Source organism: Schistocerca cancellata, chromosome 2 (assembly GCF_023864275.1).
Source record: "Schistocerca cancellata isolate TAMUIC-IGC-003103 chromosome 2, iqSchCanc2.1, whole genome shotgun sequence".
Lineage (NCBI taxonomy): Eukaryota > Metazoa > Arthropoda > Insecta > Orthoptera > Acrididae > Schistocerca > Schistocerca cancellata.
Window position 1 is genome coordinate 329458605 of NC_064627.1, and position 22921 is coordinate 329481525.

The window sequence follows — 22921 nt, forward strand, 5'->3', positions numbered from 1 at the left end:
AAGGGGGCAAGTTCTTTAGCATAATCACTGTAGAATCTTAAGGGTATCTCGTCTGGTCCGGATGCTTTTCCGCTACTAAGTGATAGCAGTTGTTTTTCAATTCCGATATCGTTTATTTCAATATTTTCCATTTTGGCGTCCGTGCGACGGCTGAAGTCAGGGACCGTGTTACGATTTTCCGCAGTGAAACAGTTTCGGAACACTGAATTCAGTATTTCTGCCTTTCTTCGGTCGTCCTCTGTTTCGGTGCCATCGTGGTCAACGAGTGACTGAATAGGGGATTTAGATCCGCTTACCGATTTTACATATGACCAAAACTTTTTAGGGTTCTTGTTTAGATTGTTTGCCAATGTTTTATGTTCGAATTCGTTGAATGCTTCTCTCATTGCTCTCTTTACGCTCTTTTTCGCTTCGTTCAGCTTTTCCTTATCAGCTATGATTCGACTACTCTTAAACCTATGATGAAGCTTTCTTTGTTTCCGTAGTACCTTTCGTAAATGATTGTTATACCACGGTGGATCTTTCCCCTCGCTTTGGACCTTAGTCGGTACGAACTTATCTAAGGCGTACTGGACGATGTTTCTGAATTTTTTCCATTTTTGTTCCACATCCTCTTCCTCAGAAATGAACGTTTGATGGTGGTCACTCAGATATTCTGCGATTTGTGCCCTATCCCTCTTGTTAAGCAAATATATTTTCCTTCCTTTCTTGGCATTTCTTATTACACTTGTAGTCATTGATGCAACCACTGACTTATTATCACTGATACCCTCTTCTACATTCACGGAGTCGAAAAGTTCCGGTCTATTTGTTGCTATGAGGTCTAAAACGTTAGCTTCACGAGTTGGTTCTCTAACTATCTGCTCGAAGTAATTCTCGGACAAGGCAGTCAGGATAATGTCACAAGAGTCTCTGTCCCTGGCTCCAGTTCTGATTGTGTGACTATCCCATTCTATACCTGGTAGATTGAAGTCTCCCCCTATTACAATAGTATGATCACGAAACTTCTTCACGACGTTCTGCAGGTTCTCTCTGAGGCGCTCAACTACTACGGTTGCTGATGCAGGTGGTCTATAGAAGCATCCGACTATCATATCTGACCCACCTTTGATACTTAGCTTAACCCAGATTATTTCACATTCGCATTCGCTAATAACTTCACTGGATATTATTGAATTCTTTACTGCTATAAATACTCCTCCACCATTGGCGTTTATCCTATCCTTGCGGTATATATTCCATTCTGTGTCTAGGATTTCGTTACTGTTCACTTCCGGTTTTAACCAACTTTCCGTTCCTAATACTATATGCGCACTATTTCCTTCAATAAGAGATACTAATTCAGGAACCTTGCCCTGGATACTCCTGCAGTTTACCAATATTACGTTAACTTTTCCTGTTTTTGGTCTCTGAGGACGGACGTTCTTTATCAACGATGATAATGTCCTCTCTGGTAAGCCGTCAGGTATTTTATCGTTTCGCCCAAGGGGGGGTCCCTCTAACCTAAAAAAACCCCGTGTGCACGCCACACGTACTCTGCTACCCTAGTATCTGCTTCCGGTGTGTAGTGCACCCTGACCTGTCTAGGGGGGCCCTACAGTTCTCCACCCAATAACGGAGGTCGATGAATTTGCAACCATTATAGTCGCAGAGTCGTCTGAGCCTCTGGTTTAGACCCTCCACACGGCTCCAAACCAGAGGACCGCGATCGACTCTGGGCACTATGCTGCAGATATTAAGCTCAGCTTGCACTCCGCGTGCGATGCTGGTTGTCTTCACCAAATCAGCCAGCCGCCGGAAGGAACCAAGGATGGCCTCAGAACCCAAGCGGCAGGCGTCATTCGTTCCGACATGTGCTACTATCTGCAGCCGGTCACACCCAGTGCGTTCAATAGCTGCCGGAAGGGCCTCCTCCACATTACGGACGAGACCCCCCGGCAAGCACACCGAGTGCACACTGGCATTCTTCCCCGACCTACCCGCTATTTTCCTGAGGGGCTCCATAACCCGCCTAACGTTGGAGCTCCCTATAACTAATAGGCCCGCCCTCTGTGACTATCGGGACCTTGCCGGAGAATCGGCCACTGGCCCAACAGGCGAGGCATCCTGTGGTGGCTCGGAAACGATGTCATCACCACTAGGAAGCACCCCGTACCTGTTGGAAAGGGGTAAGGCAGCTGCCACGCGGCCAGATCCCACCTTCGCCTTTCGGCCAGGCACGCGCGAGCCCACCACTGTCCGCCATTCACCCTGGAGTGATGGCTGACCGGTAAGATGCTCACTGCCGGAAGACGCAGCGACATCAGGGGTTCCATGTGATTCCAAGGCCACCGAAGTAGGCATAGGTCTCACCACAGTTGCCCCAACGCCACTACGAGCCGACGCCTGCGCCTCGAGCTCGATGAGCCTAACAGACAAAGCCTCCACCTGCCCCCGAAGAGTGGCCAATTCTCCTTGCGTCCGCTCACAACAACCACAGTCCCTACACATGACTATGTTTACCCTACCCTATACGGTGACAAATTCCCAAGATAATCTTCTGATGAGCTACTCTGATAATCAAGAAACACTCACTGAAATACGAGACGCGAAAACTACGCTAAGTTTTCCCAGAAAAACTATTTAAAAGCTAAGCGCAGCAAATAAGTACAAAAACGCTTTATACAAACAGTACTCGCTGCTGCTGGTGCTCTCGCTCTGGCTGTCACAAGACAACTGCTGATTCAAGTGACTAGTGGCTAACGGCCGCGAAACAAACAAAGACGGTTTTAGGGCGCTTTCTGTTCTAAACGATCCAGAAAACACTAAGAAATCTAACACGAAAACTACGTAAAGTTTTATCAAGAACTGTTAGTTACTATGCAGAGCAGATAAACACAAATAGAATCCCTTCCTTAGTGGAAGGTCGTAAACAAAATGCAAAATAAACGCTTTATACAAACAGTACTCGCTGCTGCTGGTGCTCTCGCTCTGGCTGTCACAAGACAACTGACCACACAAGTACTCTGCTCCACAGGAAAACTAAAGAGAAATGGCGTACAAAAAGAATCAAAACATTTATTCACAAGGAAAATCTCTACATCACATACTTTGCAAACAACTAATAGCTGGAAAATGACAATTTTCTTAAACCCTTTGGAAAAGTGCTATCAGAACTCACTACTATTGAAGGACAAGATCAACAATTTAAATATTGTTCTATACAACAAACTCTTCTTCTTCTTCTTCGACGTATGACATCTGCGAACATTGCTATTAGTATGAAGAAATAGCAACTCCAGTTTCGTACAACCAGATGGCTTTCCAACACCGATTTCGGCGCCTTAGACCATAACGTGAATAATTATTTCATCACGACTTCTTTTGCGGTAAGTATTGATCATTTCAAAACGACCTCGAGATCCAATCCGATCGTGAAAATAAATACCTTTTTATACAGCTGCAGCTGCTAAAGCATAAGTTCGTAGCAATCCTTAAAACAGAACACTTTTTTTAATATTTAACTTAATATAACCATGTGCTTTTTATAAGTTCTTATAAACTAAATTTTAATGGAATGTTATGATGCGCACAGCTAACAAATATCTGTACTGCTAGAATACCGTTTCTAAATATTGACAATCACTTTAATGGGAGGAATTAAATGTGTTAGTGAAAATGAATCCACGACTAAATTTTGACAAGTCGAGTTCCCAACGTGTAGTCCGACTTTCAAAGTTAAAAATATCTCGGTGAACTAAAGTCACAAACGCTCTCTCGATCCGTGGACTTTCATATTGTTTCCTTCTTTCTTCCTGAGTGTTTCATTTTTTTTTTCAGGCTCACAATACATATGAAACAGAGTATATGTTTATATACAGGAAAGTTGATACAAGTACCCACTCACTCTTTTCAAACGAAAGATGCAACCTTAGCGTCATCAAACGAAGAAAACTGAAATCCTTGCCAAATACTTCCAGAAAGTTCTAAGTTCCGAAAACCCGGTTAATCTAATGAAAACTAAAAAACCACTAGCTCAAGAGGTACAATCTCCGGATTAATATGAGGTCGCACACAATGTCCACAGGACAAAAAATAACAAGACTAGTGGGGAAGACGCCATAGTAATGGAATTGCCGAATTTGCTTCTGAGGAAGCAGCTGATCTTTTACGTAAAAGTAAACTACATGTGTAGTGGAGAGAAGTGCTACAAGACTGTTGGAGTTTGCCTTGACTCATCCCGAAGGTCCATAACAATGGAAACACTACATAGCCACCAAGAGTGGTGGCGCAGTGGTTAGCACACTGGACTCATATTCGGGAGGACGATGGTTCAAACCCGCTTCCCGCCATCCTGATTTACATTATCCGTGATTTCCCTACATCGCACCAGGCAAATTCCGGGATGGTTCCTTTGAAAGGGCACTGCCGACTTCCTTCCCCGTCCTTCCCTAATCCGATGAGACCGATGACCTCGCTGTTTGGTCTCTTCCTCCAAACAACCCAACTACAGAGCCACGTAACTATCGTGGCAACTCATTAGTCTCATTAACAAACGAAATCCTGCCACTGTCCATCTTAAAACGATTACACAAGCGATTGGCCATCAAATAGGATAATATGAAGGAGGAGTCCGGAAACACTGGTCAACCTTAGAACAAAAACTGAATCTGAAAACGCTAATAAGATGATATGTGCAGAGAGGAAGAACGTGATGAAAAGTAATACCTCCGAATTTTTAAATCTGTTCTCTATATCGGTAGAGGTATTACATGTCATTTATATTACTATGTCGACTTCCGTTTCTCTGGCCCAAGTCGCAACCCACTACCACTAAAGGTCTCCGAATTATATAGTGTAACATGGCAGTGTGTAATTTAACCACGTTGGTGCGTAAGAAACTGCACTGAAGGCACAACTCAAGAGTTCGTACAGACATGACCACCCTCTTTTTCAGCGTGACAATCCCAGACGACATTCGAGCGCTGCGACATCTGCAACAATCCGACGCCTTGGTTTAACTGTCATCCTCCGTACACTCCCGAATTAACCCCATTCGATTTTAATCTGTTTCCAAAACTCAAAGAATTCCTTCGAGGACTTTACCTTCTTAGTGTTGATGCAGTGGAAGCAGGGCTGAGTTTGTGGCTGCATCAGCAAAGACAGACAGTCTACAGTGACGGTATCAACACAATAGCCTCTTGTTGGGAGAAATGTGTTCGTCGCCAGGGCGACTATGTCCAGAAATAAAGATGAGGAACGCTAATAAAGTTGTTTTATTTTAAAAAGGTTTAAGAGGTGTAGTGTAAAAAATTCGGAGGCGTTACTTTCCAGCACATCCTCGTATCTACAAGAGTGTAACAAAAACGTATTGCCATATTTTCAGGAAACACTCCTCACACATGGGAAGATAAAATGTGTTATACGGAATTGGGTCTGGAAACGCTTTAGTTCAGTGTTATGGCTCAATTCTCTCTTCTTTTCAAAATCACATTAATTATGAGAAACCCACAGAAACAGTGCGTAGCAGCAGTACATGAAACGTTTTCTCACTTGAAATGTTCAGAATGGCATGTTGATTATGTTCCATTAGAATGTACATTAAGTTGTAATTCCTGGGTTTCAAATGGTTCAAATGGCTCTGAGCACTATGAGACTTAACTTCTTAGGTCATCAGTCCCCTAGAACTTAGAACTAATTAAACCTAACTAACCTAAGGACATCACACACATCCATGCCTGAGGCAGGATTCGAACCTGCGACCGTAGCGGTAGCGCGGTTCCAGAGTGTAGCGCCTAGAACCGCTCGGCCACTCCGGCCGGCAATTCTTATGTTTACCAACGGAGTTTGTTGTTCCAATTGAGCGAAACAAATATTGACTTACGTCATTGCTTCTGTTGATATGCGACTAATTTCATTGCTCTACTAGCATCAAGTGCGAAGCATCAACTGTTTAGTGTTCATCGCGGACTTGGTTTGCGGTGCAGTGCAGTGGAAGTGTACTCAGATGTGGAGTTGGCAGATGCCCATCTTCTGCACGGATTGGCGATGGCCGTGGTGCTCAACGTTTGAATCGGGAGGACATTTAAAATAATTGATCATTTAAAATAGTTGTCTAAGAAAGCATAGGAAATTTAAGCTTACGGGCGCAGCCCCGAATCCTCCATAAACCAAAATTTTTACATCTTCTACTGTAACTTCATATGCTTTCCTTTGCCTGCTTGGAGTATTGATAACGTTTATAACTGCTACCTGCTTCAAACGGGAGGATTCGGTCCCATCGTTTTTCAGACCCTTGCGGCCTTTTGAGGATTCGGTACCATTTTTCTGACCGCGGTAGGACTCGGGCTGCGCCCCAGCTTACTACTCGCGACTGGGGAGGCCTAGAAGGACGAGTACACCTCAGACAGAGGAAAAAATTCTGCTACAGTTGAAGACAAACCTAGTGTCGATGGAGGACAATTACCTGCGAAAAGTAATGTTGACTGAGTGCAGTGTGCCACATGAGAACCGTGCACATCGTCTGCAGGCACTACCAGAAGCTGATTTTCCTCCTGCGAATTTTTCGTTCAACATTTTGTTAATTCTCATATTAATGCAGATTTGCTGGTTACAGATGACGATTCGCTCCAGAGCACCGGTAGATGCTTAACGCGGTCAAACATGGAAATGAAGCATTTCTGGATCCATGACCATATACTTTCTTCCTCTACGAGTCAGGAATGTTTCTTGAAAGTTCTGCTCTACTTTTCTGTTACATTTTAAAAATGTGCGTCACTCAGTCTACCATGATATGCCACTTAACATGCACAGTGTCCGAATCAAACTTTGGACCTTCTCCTAAATCCTTTAAAATACAGTAGGAATCTAAAGAAAGATGGACTCTCACCATTCTTGATGAGATGCATATTAGAAAAAATAAAACAATGGCATATGGAATTAAATCCTTGAAGGATTGTGATTAAAAAGAATAGCGTCGACGTTGTTCAGCTTTTTCAGATGATTTAGCCATAATGACAGAAGAATTTGAAACAGAAGTAACAGAGCAAACTGGCTTGCAAGTAAGTTTTGAGAACACAGAAGTAATTTCAATGATAAGGCCAAAATATCCCATTTAAAAACGAGAAACAGAAGAATAAAACGCGTGAAGAGCTATAAATATCTGGGCAAATGGATTATTGTCAGTGTAGCAGATAAATAAGCACAGAGAGCCGGAAAATGGGCATATCTTTCCACCTCATTTGAAACCGTTGCAATAAAAAATGCTTTTACATAAACACCAAATTCAAATTACAGCATTATCATGAAACCAGGATGTATACAAGCATCAGTGCATCTTATTCTCTATGAGAGACATTTCCTAGCGGCATTATAAAGAAGACTGAGAAGGACCTAAAATAGTACACTTGGTCCAATTTATAAGGACGGGATATACATAAAAACTGAAACAAGAATTACATTCTAAAACAGAAGAACGTTTCTTACTCAGTACTCAAACAATGGCCGCATAAGAATGAATGATTCAAGATAGACACATCGACATCTTTTAATCGCAGCCAAGTAGAAGAATAACGTAGAAAATGAACACGTAAGATATAGAGGAAATGGGTACGCAAAAGGAAGACGTGTAAATCCGAGACATTTTTAGAATGGTGTAGTGACGCTCATTTTCGAAATAATAAAAACACAAGTGGTGCCAAATGTTCAGAAGAAAGTAGTGCTACACACCTGTATCAACGAAGGCATCTGGCTTATGCGATAAACAACCGTCATAATGGTTGAACAGTGTGCCTGAACAGTGGACAGACAAGCGTTTATACTGAACTAATGGAAAATGCAGCTAGACCAGAATGCAGACACTCGTTCTGTTGATATTCTGTTAGGCCTGTTACCATAATCGTGTCCACCGATTACAGTCGTAAATGCTAACCGGAGCGTGCTTTTTAGACTGAAAACAGAATTTACCTGAACGGGTCCGCACTAATCCCCATGTTCCACCTGAGCTCCACTGTTAAGGCACGCATTAAGTACGTTCCGAACGCGACAAAGGCGGCTCGCCCAGTCTGACCGTCGAGGCGAGCGGCAGCAAAGTGAGGCATTCCGGCCGCGTGATTTGCCTCGGGTGTCTCTCTCTGTGTGCGCCGTCCTGCTATCTGGGGCCTATCCGTGCACGATGCTACTAATACTGAAGTGGAAACTCACCCTTTTTCAGCAAAATTTTATACGATTCGTTAAATTCTTCAAAGAGAGAAATCTTCAGATGTAAACGTAATTTATAGCATATCTTATGTGAGTGTATGACCATTACTGTACACTAAGTAACAGTATTTCCATGTCTAAAACGCATTAGCAATACACACACACACACACACACACACACACACACACACACACACTGCTTATGCTATGAACTTCCAGGTTAAGTAGCGCTTGTGAACATCCATAGTTCGATCTCTGTACCATACTTGGTATAAGGCACAATGGACCCTCGGATTAAATATTTTCCCATTTAAATTGTTTTAAGATGCTTGTCAACTATCACAGTCTTCTTTTCACATCTAAAATATCTTCTGAACTGTATCGAGAACACAAAAAATTATGTTTATGTCAAGTGTAACAATGTTATTTCAATGCACGCACACACACACACACACACACACACACATACCCATCAAGATTGGGGCCTAAAACAGACTCAAATGTTGTTCCCCGGTGCTATTTCCACATTTGTTTAATTGTTGCAGAATATATGTGGCTAAAAAGTAACTTCCTAAGCAGATAGTTCACATTTCCATTTCTAAGCCTATATTTAATGTAAGGCTAATGGACATTCAGTTTAAATGTTTTATGAATCAAAATTGTTCTATATTCTGTCATGTGTCACAGTGTCAATTCAATGTCTATAATGTCTGCAAAAATATTCCAGAAACACAAAAAATGGATGTTTATACCTTAAGATACAAAGTTATTTCCACACACACACACACACACACACACACACACACACACACACAGAGACACCAATAGACACATACGAATACACACACACACACACACACACACACTCTCTCTCTCTCTCTCTCTCTCTCTCTCTCTGTCTCTTTCTCTCTCTCTCTCTCTCTCTCTCTCTCTCTCAACCAAGCATGCAAAGTCTCATTGTCATTCCCATGTCTAAATAGTTGTAAATTACATGTATCTAAAAAAAATTACGTTCTATGCAGGTCATACTCCAACCGCACGAGGATTCTGGTACAGACGTCGAGATACTGGGACAGCGCTGTTAGAGAGGCCATCGAAATTCGCACCAATGACGACCTCATAAACCGTGACTGTGGCTATAATCTTAGCAAGGCTTCGGAACCAGCGATTGGGTTAATCAAGAGTAAATCGAGCAAACGTATAGTTGTGACGACCACGGCGGACAGAGCCATCACTCCGACGTCATCTCAGACGCCGTCGCAATCTGTTCCACCGCGCGACCGTGGCGTGGGGCGCGGACGGCGGAGGGTATTTAAATCGGCCGCCGCCGCGACCGAACCCAGTTCCCTCTGAGCAGCCATAGCGTACGGTTCTCCGTGCCGGCAAGTTCAGAGGAGCTCAGTCCGTCAGTTCACCTGATGATGGCGACATGTATGATCGCCGAAATATTGTGCCCGTTGGACACTATAGACCGGCAGCACACCCAAGGATATTTTGACTTCAATTGCATGTTTACGTAGCACTCAAAGAGAACTTCATAATAAGAGATGTTTACATGCAACAAAACTTTACCAAAGACAACGGTAGTCTCACATCGATACCAGTTAGGATTAATAGATGAAACATGGAACAGCGTTTTTTGTCAGAAGTTCATTTACAAAGCGTGAAAGCGTCACGGAGCTATTCCTCTAACTGCAGTGATAGGCTTTACAAGATAAGTGTTGTGCGTCATGGTGTAGTTTATTCTTAAAATTCTTTGAGGGGTGAACCTTTAGAGAGATTCGACTTCACATGGAAACTTCGCTACAATCGTTTCCACACTCCATTCGCGACTGAAACTATAGAGGAAGGAAGAGATTGTGGTACATAAAGTACTTTTCACCACACACCTCAAGACGTAGTTGCATGGAACGAGCATAAGAACCAAATACCGAAACAAAGTACAATTGCTTTTCACTCACAGATCAGCATTAACTCTTGAAGCGTTAATCACGGTTCCTTCATTGGCCAATTATTTTCCTGACTGTCGCTTGGATATTCCATGAACTACATCTTGAAATAATGGATGCTATGAAATTAAATACAAAATACCTTGCTTCTGCTTCAAATTAATCCCCACTGGCCGTAACACACCGTACGAAAAGATATTTTACCATGCATTTATTTTTTGTCTGTATTCACAGGCTGCCACTTCGTTCAATAGTTTCCCACGTACTACGAGGTGGTCTTATGAAACGCACTCAATCGCATTCAGTAGCACAGTGGCTCAAGGCTCCGTTCGACACTCCAGATTTGTGTTTTCCATGGTTCCCTTAAACCACTAAAGGCAAATGCCGAGATGTTTCCTTCGCAAATGGTACGGCCGATTTCGTTCCTCACCTTCCCCCAATTCAATCTATGGAGGCAGCTGTGAAGACTTGGTCTCCGACAGGGCGTTAAAATGTAATTTTCCGTCCTTTGGGAACACGGGTATCGTTATCGTACGGCCGAACATGTACCTAAAAGGTTAAAACTGCACTCTAAAGACTTTTCGTTTCTGATTCATGTAAATACAGTTTTGCTGTTTTTTCAATCATAGAACGTAAGATTTTCTTGATGCGGGGGTCTCCAGAGCTGTAGCTCCCACCATATCTCCATATCAGCATAGATCTTACATCCTACATCATCAGTTCCCTGACTCACGTATAGCTAGTGCCTATTCAGTGATTCTTTTTATTCCTTCAATTGCAGTTCTGGGCAATTAAAATAAATGCTATTGTTAAAATTAACCTGATCGTCGATGCTCTTTGCGAATAATATAACTATGAAGCACTTTATCTCGGCGAAGGACTAAGTTTTTGTCGTTTACACAATGTAAGGCTTCTTTTGTTGCTCAGTCTTTCTGACCAAAAATCTTCTGTAAGACTTAAAGGTTTCTAATCATCTTATGCGTGTCTCCCTGTTGTTAGATTTTCGCCCTCATTCAGAATTGCTTGTCTGGATTTTTGAAATTTAACAGGTGAATATATGGAAAGCCCTATTACCTTGTGCAACCATGAAAATCTAGCAGCAAAGAGGACAGACACTTCAACTACATTTATAACGACGTGTGTTTAAATCGCGAAAGCGGTTGTCTACAAAACCCCTGTTCAACCAGCGTCTACATCTATTCTCCAGAGCCACCGTGTGGTTTGTGATGGAGGGTACTTTATACACCGCCACATCACTTCCGCCCCCCTCCCCTCCCCCACCTCCCTCCCCTGCTCCACTCGCATATGGTTTAAGGGAAAAACGATTGTTGGTAAACGTCTGTGTAACCGAGAATCTCTCTAATTTTAGCTAGATATACGAAGGGCGTTTAATAAGTAATGCAACACTTTTTTCCAAAAGTAGTTTTGTTATGTAAATAAATTATACACAACTCCAACCAGTCACTTTTCATTAATAATGCTTTATTACATTAACCGGTTTTCGAACCCTTTCAGGTTCATCTTCAGATGATTTCGGCAGAATCCGGGAAGTTACATCATTACTGGTAGTAGCATAATGCTGGGTGCTGGTTCTATGGCAGAAAGATGGGTCACACTTCAATGTATCGCCATTACTATACCTTATCTTTCGATATCAATGTAAATTTAGTTTTTACTTACTGCGACAGTATAGGCGGCTTTTTTCGTATCTGTCTGCCTCCATTTTGATGTCCAGAACACTTTCACACGAACTATATTAGTTCACACTTTAACAGTGACACTTTACCAGCATCCAGCATGCGCTTTACAACTGTTGCTTATAACAAAGATCTTGACAGAGAGATATGGCATAAGCCTACTTTGTACAGAGATGTAATCTGTTGTTCTTTACATGTGTTAAAGTCGATATAAGGGCAAGTTTTTTCATTAGAATGTTGATAACATGAGAGCACTAGAGAAGATAATAATAAACTACTACAAGAATAAATTTCAGGTGATCTGTTATGTTATTTCTATTTGTATGTTACAAGCCGGTTTTTTTTATTTTTACATGAATCCCTAGGAAACAATAATACAGAGTTATTGATTCTGCAGTGAGGTACAGTTGTCTGTATGACTAGGACCTGTATATTTAAATTAATAACATATCTTCAGATGAAATGTTGGCTTATTTCTGTTGTTACGTTGACGTGATCTGGAGTATTATCAAGAGCAGATTTTGTTTATTTTAGCTAAAGGTATATGTATAAGAGTTAAAGTGTTTGTAATGGATTAAAGCTGTTTGAATGGCTGCTCATTTAATATTTTAAAAATCATGAGCAAAAGATTCTTTAACTGTTGACTTATTTTTATTCTAACATTAGAGTGACCTGGGATATTGGTAAAGGCAGCTTATGTTTGTTCCAGCTAGAATTAATATGTATAAATTACTGATTTATGTTAGCAATGGAGGGCTTTAACATTTAGAGATATGGTACATGTCTTATTCTGTGGTAGTATATTACATTGACACCATTGTGGTTAGGATGTAAGGAGAGGGGGGTGAGTCATTGGGAGGGGGGTACCAGTAATGATGTAACTTCCCGGATTCTGCCGAAATCATCTGAAGATGAACCAGAAAGGGTTCGAAAACCGCCAATGTAGAAGTCACAGCTGCGTATCCCCGGCCGGCACGTGGCAGACTGGACAGGTATGCGCGCCGTTGTTGTGATGGCGACAGACGCCTCTCCCACCGATTCACCGTGCTTTTCATCACCACCAGGCCTCCATTCTGCAAGCACCTATGAATAACTGCGATACTCTGTATTTCCGCCAAAAGAAACTCTGTGACAGCTCTCTGCTTGGAACGCACCTCCGTTACAAGCACCATTTTGATGGCTACGTACATAGACGCCACCCATCGGAAATTCATGAAACTATAGCGGCTGAAGCGGGAATATTCCACGATGTCCCACAACAAATTCCGCATTTTTCAACCGAAACTGATCGAAACAAATGGGTTGCGTTACGTATGGAACGCCTCTCGTACGTACAAGGAAGCAACGTGATAGTTGGCTCTTCTAGGAACGTACGCTCCCAGAAATAGTTTTATGTAACTTACCACCTTATCGCTCCGCACACGTACTCCTAGCTCTTGAACGGCTGTGACTGATTTCGGTGACAGTCCTTATAAAGGCACATTTGCTTGCAGTGCGTGAGTTCCCTCGAAATCTTAATTAAATAATTAATCTCTGACAAATAAATAAAGCCTATGACACAGAACTGCAGCGCTATGCCGCTGATAAAACAAAACACAATTACGACACTTATGTTTCATTAAGAAGAAGTAGGTCTTGTACAATAACTGGTGCGGGAAGCACGTATATTTTATTAACTGGCACACCGCCATATTTGATGTTATATAAGAACACTGCGACTTGCAATCTCACTAGGCACTCGACTCTGTAAAGATTCTTTATTTATGAAAGTAAGTTGAATTATTTAACTGTAGGCTTATTCGTTAAATATATCTGATTTAGCTAACTGTGTAAACTTTTTTATGTTTAGTAGACAGAGTCACCTCTGTACGACGTATTGACATGGCTTGAAAATTATTCTAATATTGAGATTTTTGGTCCGCACCTACCGCAGCAGTCTTTGGAAACGATTTAAATACGAAGTCCGATTATTGGAGTTACATTTCACGGTCAACTACGAATAACATTACATTTACGAAAAAGCCATTGTCAAGCGTCTGATACCAAATAATTAAACGTCCACGTTCTAGATAAGCAAATATTAATTACAACCAATCACTGTCATGCATATACAATAATTAATATTTTATTTATTTATTTATTTTATATCCCCCAGTTTTAAGTTTTCCGCTTATCAAACGTCATCAAACCGCTATCCCGGTTCATGGTTTAAGTTTTAGGGGGCCCAGATGTAGATTGCCTATCTAACAGTTTCCAGGGACAGGCAAAACTTTATTTTCATTGTTTCATATAATTATTGCCCTAATTTTAAAACTAAAAATGCTGTCATAATCTACTATTTCAGTTATAATCTAATGTGTAACAAGAGACTACACTCATTCAGAATTTGCGAATGAGAACACTTAGCGACATCCAGCAGATTTTACACAATTTCAAACCTTTACATAATTTTAAACCTTTATGAAACGTTTTCGTACTGGAAACCCCACAAAATGATGAGAGGAAAAATATTTATTGCTTACTACATTTCCACTGTTCATGAAGTAAAACCTCAGCATCATGCATGACTTCTTAATTTATTACTTATTTACAACTAATTCTATTGCAAGAAAAATTTGCAGACAGTACAAGTATACATCACTGAATGCACCAGCGAAATTATATCACTGTACGACACACAACTCAGGAGGTATGACGTTACAAACATCGAGATGCGTGAGAAACAAATTCTGCTTAAAACGGAGCGCAAATTACCCAGAGTATACTCATCTAATGTTCGATAATGATAGCACCTAGCGATTATCAACAAATTTTAAACGTAATACAAAATCTTTTCTAAACTTTTTCTGACTTACGTAGTTAAGATCAGACATATTACGCATTACATTAAACCAGATGTTTGAAGTTGTCTTGTACATGGCAGTTCGATTCTTCAGAGAACCCGAGGTTTACTGCTCTAGGCATAATACTTTACATATGTTTGTGTTGAAAGTCAACTGCCTCTTCCCGCACCAAACATCGATCCCCTGGAGATGTTACTGACCGTGTGAGGTCTCGCAATGGTTAGCACACTGCACTCGCAAGCGGGAGGACGATAGTTCAAACCCGCGACCGGCCATCCGGATTTAGGTTTTCCGTGATTTCCCTAAATCACCGGTATGGCTTCTTTGAAATTGAACGGTCGATTTCCTTCCCCATCCTTGACACAATCTGAGCTCGTACTTCGTCAGTAATGATCTCGATGTCGACGGAAAGTTAAACCGGATTCATCTTTCCTTCCTTTTCCTAGAACTGTTAATGGATTTCACTGCAATTTTCTGACAACGTGACTTTTTTTTAAATTCTTTATTAAAATAATAATAATAATTATACAAACCTAATCCACTTCCTTAAATGATTAGGGGGTCCTATTTCATCCAAACATTAATTACAGCTAGATACAGATTTGATTAATTTGTGAGCTACAGCTATAACTAGATAACAATGGGCAACTAATTTTTCTACTATTATTATTATTAATATTAAATGTATATTACCTACGCTTAACTAAACTCTATTGCCTGCAGCGTCACTGTTGTGTCAGTAGTTTATAAACCTCTTTTTTAGAGCCTTGCCCATCGAGCTAATCCCGATGGGCGTGGCCCTGACACTGGGCAGGCCAAGGATGTTATTTGATGCAGGTTCCTAAATAGGTAATTTTTTAATCTAAGTCCTACCAACTAGTTCTAAGCAAAGTCAAGACTGGTGCTTTGTCCTGTATCGGTGATGTTGTACCCCACTCCTCCTAACCCTGTGCGCGGCGGATTCCAGACTATGAGGAAAGTCGGCCTGTCCACGCACAGGCAGTATGGGAATAGGGAGCAAAATTCAGTATTTGGTGTGTCTCAAATTGTTAAGTTAGTTTATGTCCCTCAGGTGTTCCTTTAGCACTTTTCGTGATACCTCATCTGCCAATTGGTTAAGAGTGTGAAAAGTGTCTTCTCGTCTTAGCAAGTGGTATGTGTCATGGTCAGGTAATTGGTCACGTAATGTGGATGCAACATCATTGAAAAGGGGGCACTCTTAGACCACGTGATCGGGGGTACCCTCTGATTCAGCACATTCACACGCGGGTTTGGCGCTTTTCCCGAACCGACATAAATATGTCGCGTATGGCCCATGACCAGTTAGAAAATGGATCAGTCCTCGAGTAGGTTCAAAGTATCTCATGTCCACTCGTTCCCTGACGCTAGGAAGAAATTTAAAAGTTCTACGCCCTGTTTCTTCTGCTTCCCATAATTCTTACCACAATTGTTCGCCTCTTTGCCTTATCTCACCCTTATCGTCAACCACAATGCCTAATATCTCTTCTGTCTTCGTGGTATTCCCTTTCTTAACCCAGAACCACGCAGCTTGTTCTCGAATTTTGATGTCCAGGGGGCAGAGCCCCATTATGACTAATAGGGCTTCCCCTGGAGATGTTCTGTACGCCCCTACAGATCTCAGTATCATACTTCTCTGGACCCTTCTCACTGTCATGGCGGGCACAACCCTCGTGAACCTGTGTGCCCAGACTCCCGAGCCGTAACCCATTATTGATGTTAGAATACCGTTGTGGTACAGTTTTATGAGATGAGGGGGAAGATGAAATCTTTTGTGTCCGAAGGAGATGAGATTGTTTAGTGTTTGAAGGGCTTTCTGGGTTACGGTATCTGTGTTTCCCGAAGTTCCACCTTTCGTCAATGATGATTCCCAAGTACCGTGTCTCACGTCGCCGGAGAACCGGTGAGCCCTCAATTCTCACAGTTGGGTTTCTAATTAATTGTCCTTTTAGTAATAGGTAAGTTGACTTACTTGGTGATATTTTCATTTTGGTGTTTTGGCACCATAGTTGCAGTTTATTTATGGCTCCTTCTATTTTGGGCTCTATGTCCTCGCGACTACGGCCGCCAACCAACAGGAGGAGGTCATCTGCATAGGCTGTCACCTCTAGCACTTCTTCACTTTGTTATAAAGTATGCAATAGCGGCTCCATGTGGATGTCCCAAAACAGGGGTCCTAATATGGAACCCTGGGGGCATCCCTTTGTTATAGATTTTCCAATTCTCACGCTAGGGGACGATAGCCACTATCAGAAGATATAAAAAACAGTTTCAGAAGAACTATGTTATTTCTTCAGCCAGTGTGAGAGGGTCGTAGACTTATTTATACAAAATCATCATCGGTGAACAACCTCCTGTAGCTCCCTAAGTTACCCAACAGTTTTATATAGAGCTGGTTGGATAGTGCGTGCGGTCTCATTTTTTACCTTGGGTAATAGTGCAGGACTTAATCCTGGAATCTGGCATTAGCCAATTTTCAACCCCCACCCTCCCCCCATCCCATCTTGATTGCGAAAGCCATTTTGATTTCACGGAAGAATTTATTGGTATCCAGAAATATCACAATAAAAGATGTTCTAAAATTCTACAACAGACATCCAAATTATAGGGTGCTGTCCGTGGATCTGAGACCCAACCAATTTGTACTATCAGAAGATATAAAAAAGAGTTTAAGAAGAACTATGTAATTTCTTCAGCCAGTGTGAGAGGGTCGTAGAAATTCTCAACGATCTACAGTGAGAGACGTTAGAGGAAATGCTGTGTGCAGTGCGGATACGCATAGGCTAAAAATTCTAACCATCCACGCTGCAAAACAAGATACATAATATTTTATTTCCTCCAAAGTACTTCTCAAATAATGGCGAAGATGTTACAATCAGAGAAATTAGGACTCGTGGGTAAGAATACTAACTTCCGTCCAGTGTTACTCTGAAAATGGCGGATGAAGTCAACGCCGTAAAACCAATACGAGCTCGTAAAGAACACCACTGGCGTCGGAAACAGCACTTTCAGTTTTTAACGATGCCATTAGGCTCTAATTTGGCCCAGTACGATGGGCTTTGCTCGGGAGATTGCAGCAACTGCGATCACATGCCAGGCTTATGTGCCAAGGAACAGACGAACGTTGGAAGTACAATTTAACATGGACGTAATCTTACTTATCAGGCAGAAGACCAAGGTACAACTACAAACAGATTCTCGCAAATTTATTTTGAGTGGACCATCTTTCGACTATGTCATCGACCTTTGTCTCTTCCTCTCTATAGGCCAATTCAGTTCCGTCCTCGAATATCCACTATAATCTGTTGCACATGATTTTTCCTCTGTGTTGCCCTTGCCAGCAACTATTTCAATATTCCTAATGGTGTTCGCATTCAGTTGCATTTCCACTAGCAGATTTCAAAGACAGCCTTCGTCTCTCATCCTTGCTAGTATTTCTTTAATAGCGCTTTATGTCCACTGAACTTTAAGCGTCCTCCTGACATATACCCCAAAGTAGAGCTTCAGAAACTTGTGCTCCATTTCCAAGTGAATTTTATTCTCCGGTATACTTCTACAGTTGAACGAAACTAGCTTCTCCAGCTCTAATCTACTTTCTAACATCATCTTTGCCTCAGCCGTTCATTGAAATCTTACTCCACATGGACGAGACCAATGTGTCCTCCCAGTTTTAACTTTAGCGAAACCATTATTTACCTTCACTTATCAATTTATTTTGAGTTAAATTTGCAGTCTCGCCGAGCTTTATACATAAAAATATTTATTTTTTTGCCTTGGCACTGTAAGTTTTTGTTATCATCAACTGCAATTTCTGTTCTATACACATTCTAGTTACTCGTGCATACATTATTTGATCAAAAGTATCCCGTCATCCCTATCTAATGCGGAGTTGACCATTAAATGTCTCCAGAGGCGGAACCTATTGCCGTCTATTTCCTAATCAAATACGACTCCAAATACAAGACGACACCCTCCCCTTTATTCAACAATGGATTTCAGAAAATCATTAGGCCCCTATACACTTGCTAGGTTTATTTCCTAAACTTTCAAGTGGCTACCTTATTACAGGTAATTGAAGGTGACAATAAAAGTGCCGGTACACGGAAAATAGAATCAGATAAAGACCTCGTTTGGTCCGATACAGATGTCACTTAGTCTCCCTCATTGGCATGGTCCACAGAATCTGCTGTGTCACTGCAGATACCTTAGTTATTTTCCATTTCCTCCTTTAGTAGATCGTCTTCACTCCCAACATATTTGTTACACAGCACTTCTTAATGCTGTTCACAACTGATGCGCTGGACGTGCGTGTCCGAGCAGTCTGGATCCATTTCGCAATTAGAGATACTGAAGGCTTCATCAACCTTGAAGTAACCAATTGCTGTACGGCTGTTACAGATGATCTTTACAGTCTTGTTCACACCACATGTAACACTTGTAGTTCCAAAGTTATGCATCCTGGAACAATCTCTGTTTAATTTCGGGATTTCGGTCTTCACTGCTGATGAAGCATCAGCATCCCACGATTCTTTAGAAAAACACACCTACAGTTCCATGCTGTATGGAGCCAATCTATAAACTACACATTGGTCATGTATCCTTTTCCGCTGCAACGAAATATGACAACAGGTGGCATCCCTTCCATTGGCATAGTTTTACGACTGAAGATGAAGTAGGGTCGCATCATCGTTCCATCGGGAAGTATGCACCATATCACGGTGATTTGCGATTTCTCATTGCTCGTAGTGCGAACCTATACACTTTTGCTGCCTTTCTCTTCAACTGTAGTACTGGACGGCATTTCGAAGTAAACGGGTGTCTTGTCAGCGTTTCCGATTTGGCCTGAGAGGTAAGCATCTTCCTTTCTCCGTCTCAGAACGTGTCGCTGATTCTTCTCCACATACGATACTGGAAGTTGCTCAGCAAGGGATGTTCGACGTCGCAGCACAATTCCACTGCGTCGCATCATCCCTATACCCTACACAGAGCTGGCTTTGAACTGGACACCGTGTTCCTGTGCCAATTCGTATGATATCCCGGAAAACTGCCGTTCCTTCTTTACTTTCCCCGCACACGAATACCACTACTTCCATTTCAGTATTCTCGAAACGTCCACTATATGAGCGACTGGATGCCGAACAATCACGATTTTGGAACTTGCGTCACAGTAAGTGAGTAACGCCTGTATACTGTTGAAAAATTCGATGTTGAATCACGTTGTTCCACACCACGATCCAATACACACTTTATCACACATTTCAGAAGTGGGATCTCCAAGTCAAACAACTGAATAGAAAACGGGTTCGAGAAACACTTCCTGCTATCGTAAAACAATACTCAAAGTGCATGTGCACGTTCATGGGTGAATCGATATTCGTGGCAGAGAGTAACGTCTGAATGGAAGCTCGTGATTATAATCGACGAAGAAAAGAAAACCTCCACGTTATATGCCGTGGACACAAGACGATTCCCCACATCTGGATACGAAAATTCCGGAAAAAACTCATCCTGGATTCGGTGGTATACGGTACATCCGGTCGCTCGCGGGCAACTTCTGCTTCCGGTTTACCTTAAACGACCATCGGATTCTCCAGCACCCTGGAAATTCTCCATCGGAGACAGTACAGGTGCCGAAAAATGCACGGCAACATTGTAATGGGTAAACTTCAGCATGCTAACCCCTAGCAGGCGCCACCAGAGGTGCAACCCGCCTCCCCCTCCCCCTCCGTCGGCAGCGTTCGTATCGACGATAGAAGCGCTGCAGTCACGGCGCAGTGTTACATCCATCTCACCCCAGCAAATGGAGGACATGCTCCCGCCTTCTGCCTACTTAAGTCGCTGCTCGACTGTATAGCAGACAGCGACCTGCTGCGTGGGTAATACTTCCCCCAAAGGAGTGATGAAACACCCCATTCACGTGACCAGAGACCAACCCACCACACAACTCAGAAACCAAGAGTACAAGCACGAATAACACGAGTGTTTATCCTGCACCGAGTCGAGCAACTCTGATCGTAAAGAAGCAGAAGCAGAAGCGAAACCTAGTAGGCAGCTCAGCATACGCTCACTCTCCGGCTTGTTAGTGCCATGACGTAAACGAAGTATTTTATAAACTAAATGTCGTCAAATTCGGTCGCCTGCATACCGGATCAAAAAGTGTATCCGTCAGTAAATAATTACTAAGATAATGAACAGCGAAGTTAAGAGCTGTGTTTCACGAGAAATACTTTATTTACGCGTTACACTCTAAGAGACCACTACTACCACAGTTCATGTCAAACCTGCTTATAACCCTCGCAAAATGTATTTTTATTTTAGTTACTTGAAGAACAGCGTTCAAGTTTCATTGCTCTCTGAAAAAAGAGACGTAAAATATCATCACTTACATGCGGTGTTGTCCAATTTCCTATAACTTACTTACACCAACAGCAGTATTCTAGAAATAATACTCGCTAAAACAGCAACTGAAATCTTTAAAGAAAAATATGTTGCAATCTGGAATGAAAATGAGTATAAGTACGTCAAATAACTTTGTATTGACGCCAAGAATGAAACAATATTCATTTAGAAATATCTGTCTCCCTTTAAAATGCGAACAATCTTTCGTGGATTCCATCTCCATTCAGACATTTCATTTTCTAAGAAATCATTTAAATGTACAAATCTTCTTGTCATTCTTCCGGAAGAGTCCAGAGCACGAATTTCATTTCTTGTGCCTAAATACGGCCTTCTTGCTTTTTGCTAATCCCCCAAATTTCGCTCCCGTAGGGCAGTGTGAGGACTGCAACTGTTTTGTAAAATTCCTGAGACGTGTTAAAGGTTGCACTATAGAAGGCAGACTAAAGAATCAAGAGATTAGAGAAGCACTAAAAATTTTTAGTGTACTTGATAAAATTTTCGATTGTAGGAGAGAATGTAACTAACACCTAGAAAATGGAAAACTGTTACCAAACAGAAAGAAAAGAAGTTGTAGTAACGTAAGTACAGATCTAATCATTAGCCACCTTCGAATTTCGTATGCCTTTCCTGTTATTTCCGGTGAACTCTTATGGACTGTTATAGGGCCGTTCGTGTCTATGACATGCATAAACTACTTGTTGAGTAACATCGGTTCTTGCGTAACACTGTACACAAACGATGCTTTTGTATAAAGGAAAGCTGCAGCACCGGAATACTGCGCCGAAATGCAGTAAACGTTGCAGGGGCAATACAAGAGCATGCATCCTGAGCGACCAAAAGTGAAACAACCGATACGCAGCTAGTTCAGGAGAAGCAGGTGCCAGACTGCTATTCATTTGAATTCTATAAAATGTAATTCACGCCCATGGAAGCTATCTCGCGAAACCCTTGTTCGGCCCTTTCCTTTGACATTTATCTGCCGTCTGGTACACTTAAACGTATGACTCATATATGAGATGTAGAGGGGTTCAAATGTGTTGACAAGGATGGATATTCCAACAATTCGTACTTCAAATTCCTCTCAGTCTTCTCACTGCGAGAGCACTTGTATGTTTATTGTCCTTCTGCTAAATGTTTAACATAGGTTTCCGTCGAATAAGAGAGTGAGGGTTCAAATGATTCAAATGGCTCTGAGCACTATGGGACTCAACATCTGAGGTCATCAGACCCCTAGAACTTAGAACTACTTAAACCTAACTAACCTAAAGACATCACACACGTCCATGCCCGAGGCAGGATTCGAACCTGCTACTATAGCGGTCGAGCGGTTCCAGACTAGAACCGCTCGGCCACAGCGGTCTGTCAGAGTGATGGTCTTGGAAATATTTTCATTTTGTTGACGTAGTAATAAGAGTGGCGTTGTGTATCAAGACCTTTACTGTTCAAATTACTACATATAGTTTATAATAAGTGTCAGGCAAGTAATAGTTCCACATAAATCTCCCAAAATAGCCATGACGGAACAACCTAAAATTTAAAATTCATGCGGGGGAAGGGAGGGGGGGGAGGGGGAGAGGGGTTACCGATAATCGTTGTTCCCGTCCACAGAGAAAAGGGAGCAGATATGTGAAGTGACACACATCATTATATGGCTTCCAAAGTCTAGGTTAATGTATAGATTCTCGAAGGTCTGCAGTACATCCGTTTACTGTTATCATAAACTTTTAATAGGATATAAAACATTTAGCAACAAATTTACTTACATATTGGAATTACTCGAAGTCAGAGGGTTCAGATGTCTTGACAAGAAAGAATGTTCCAACAATTCGTACTTCAA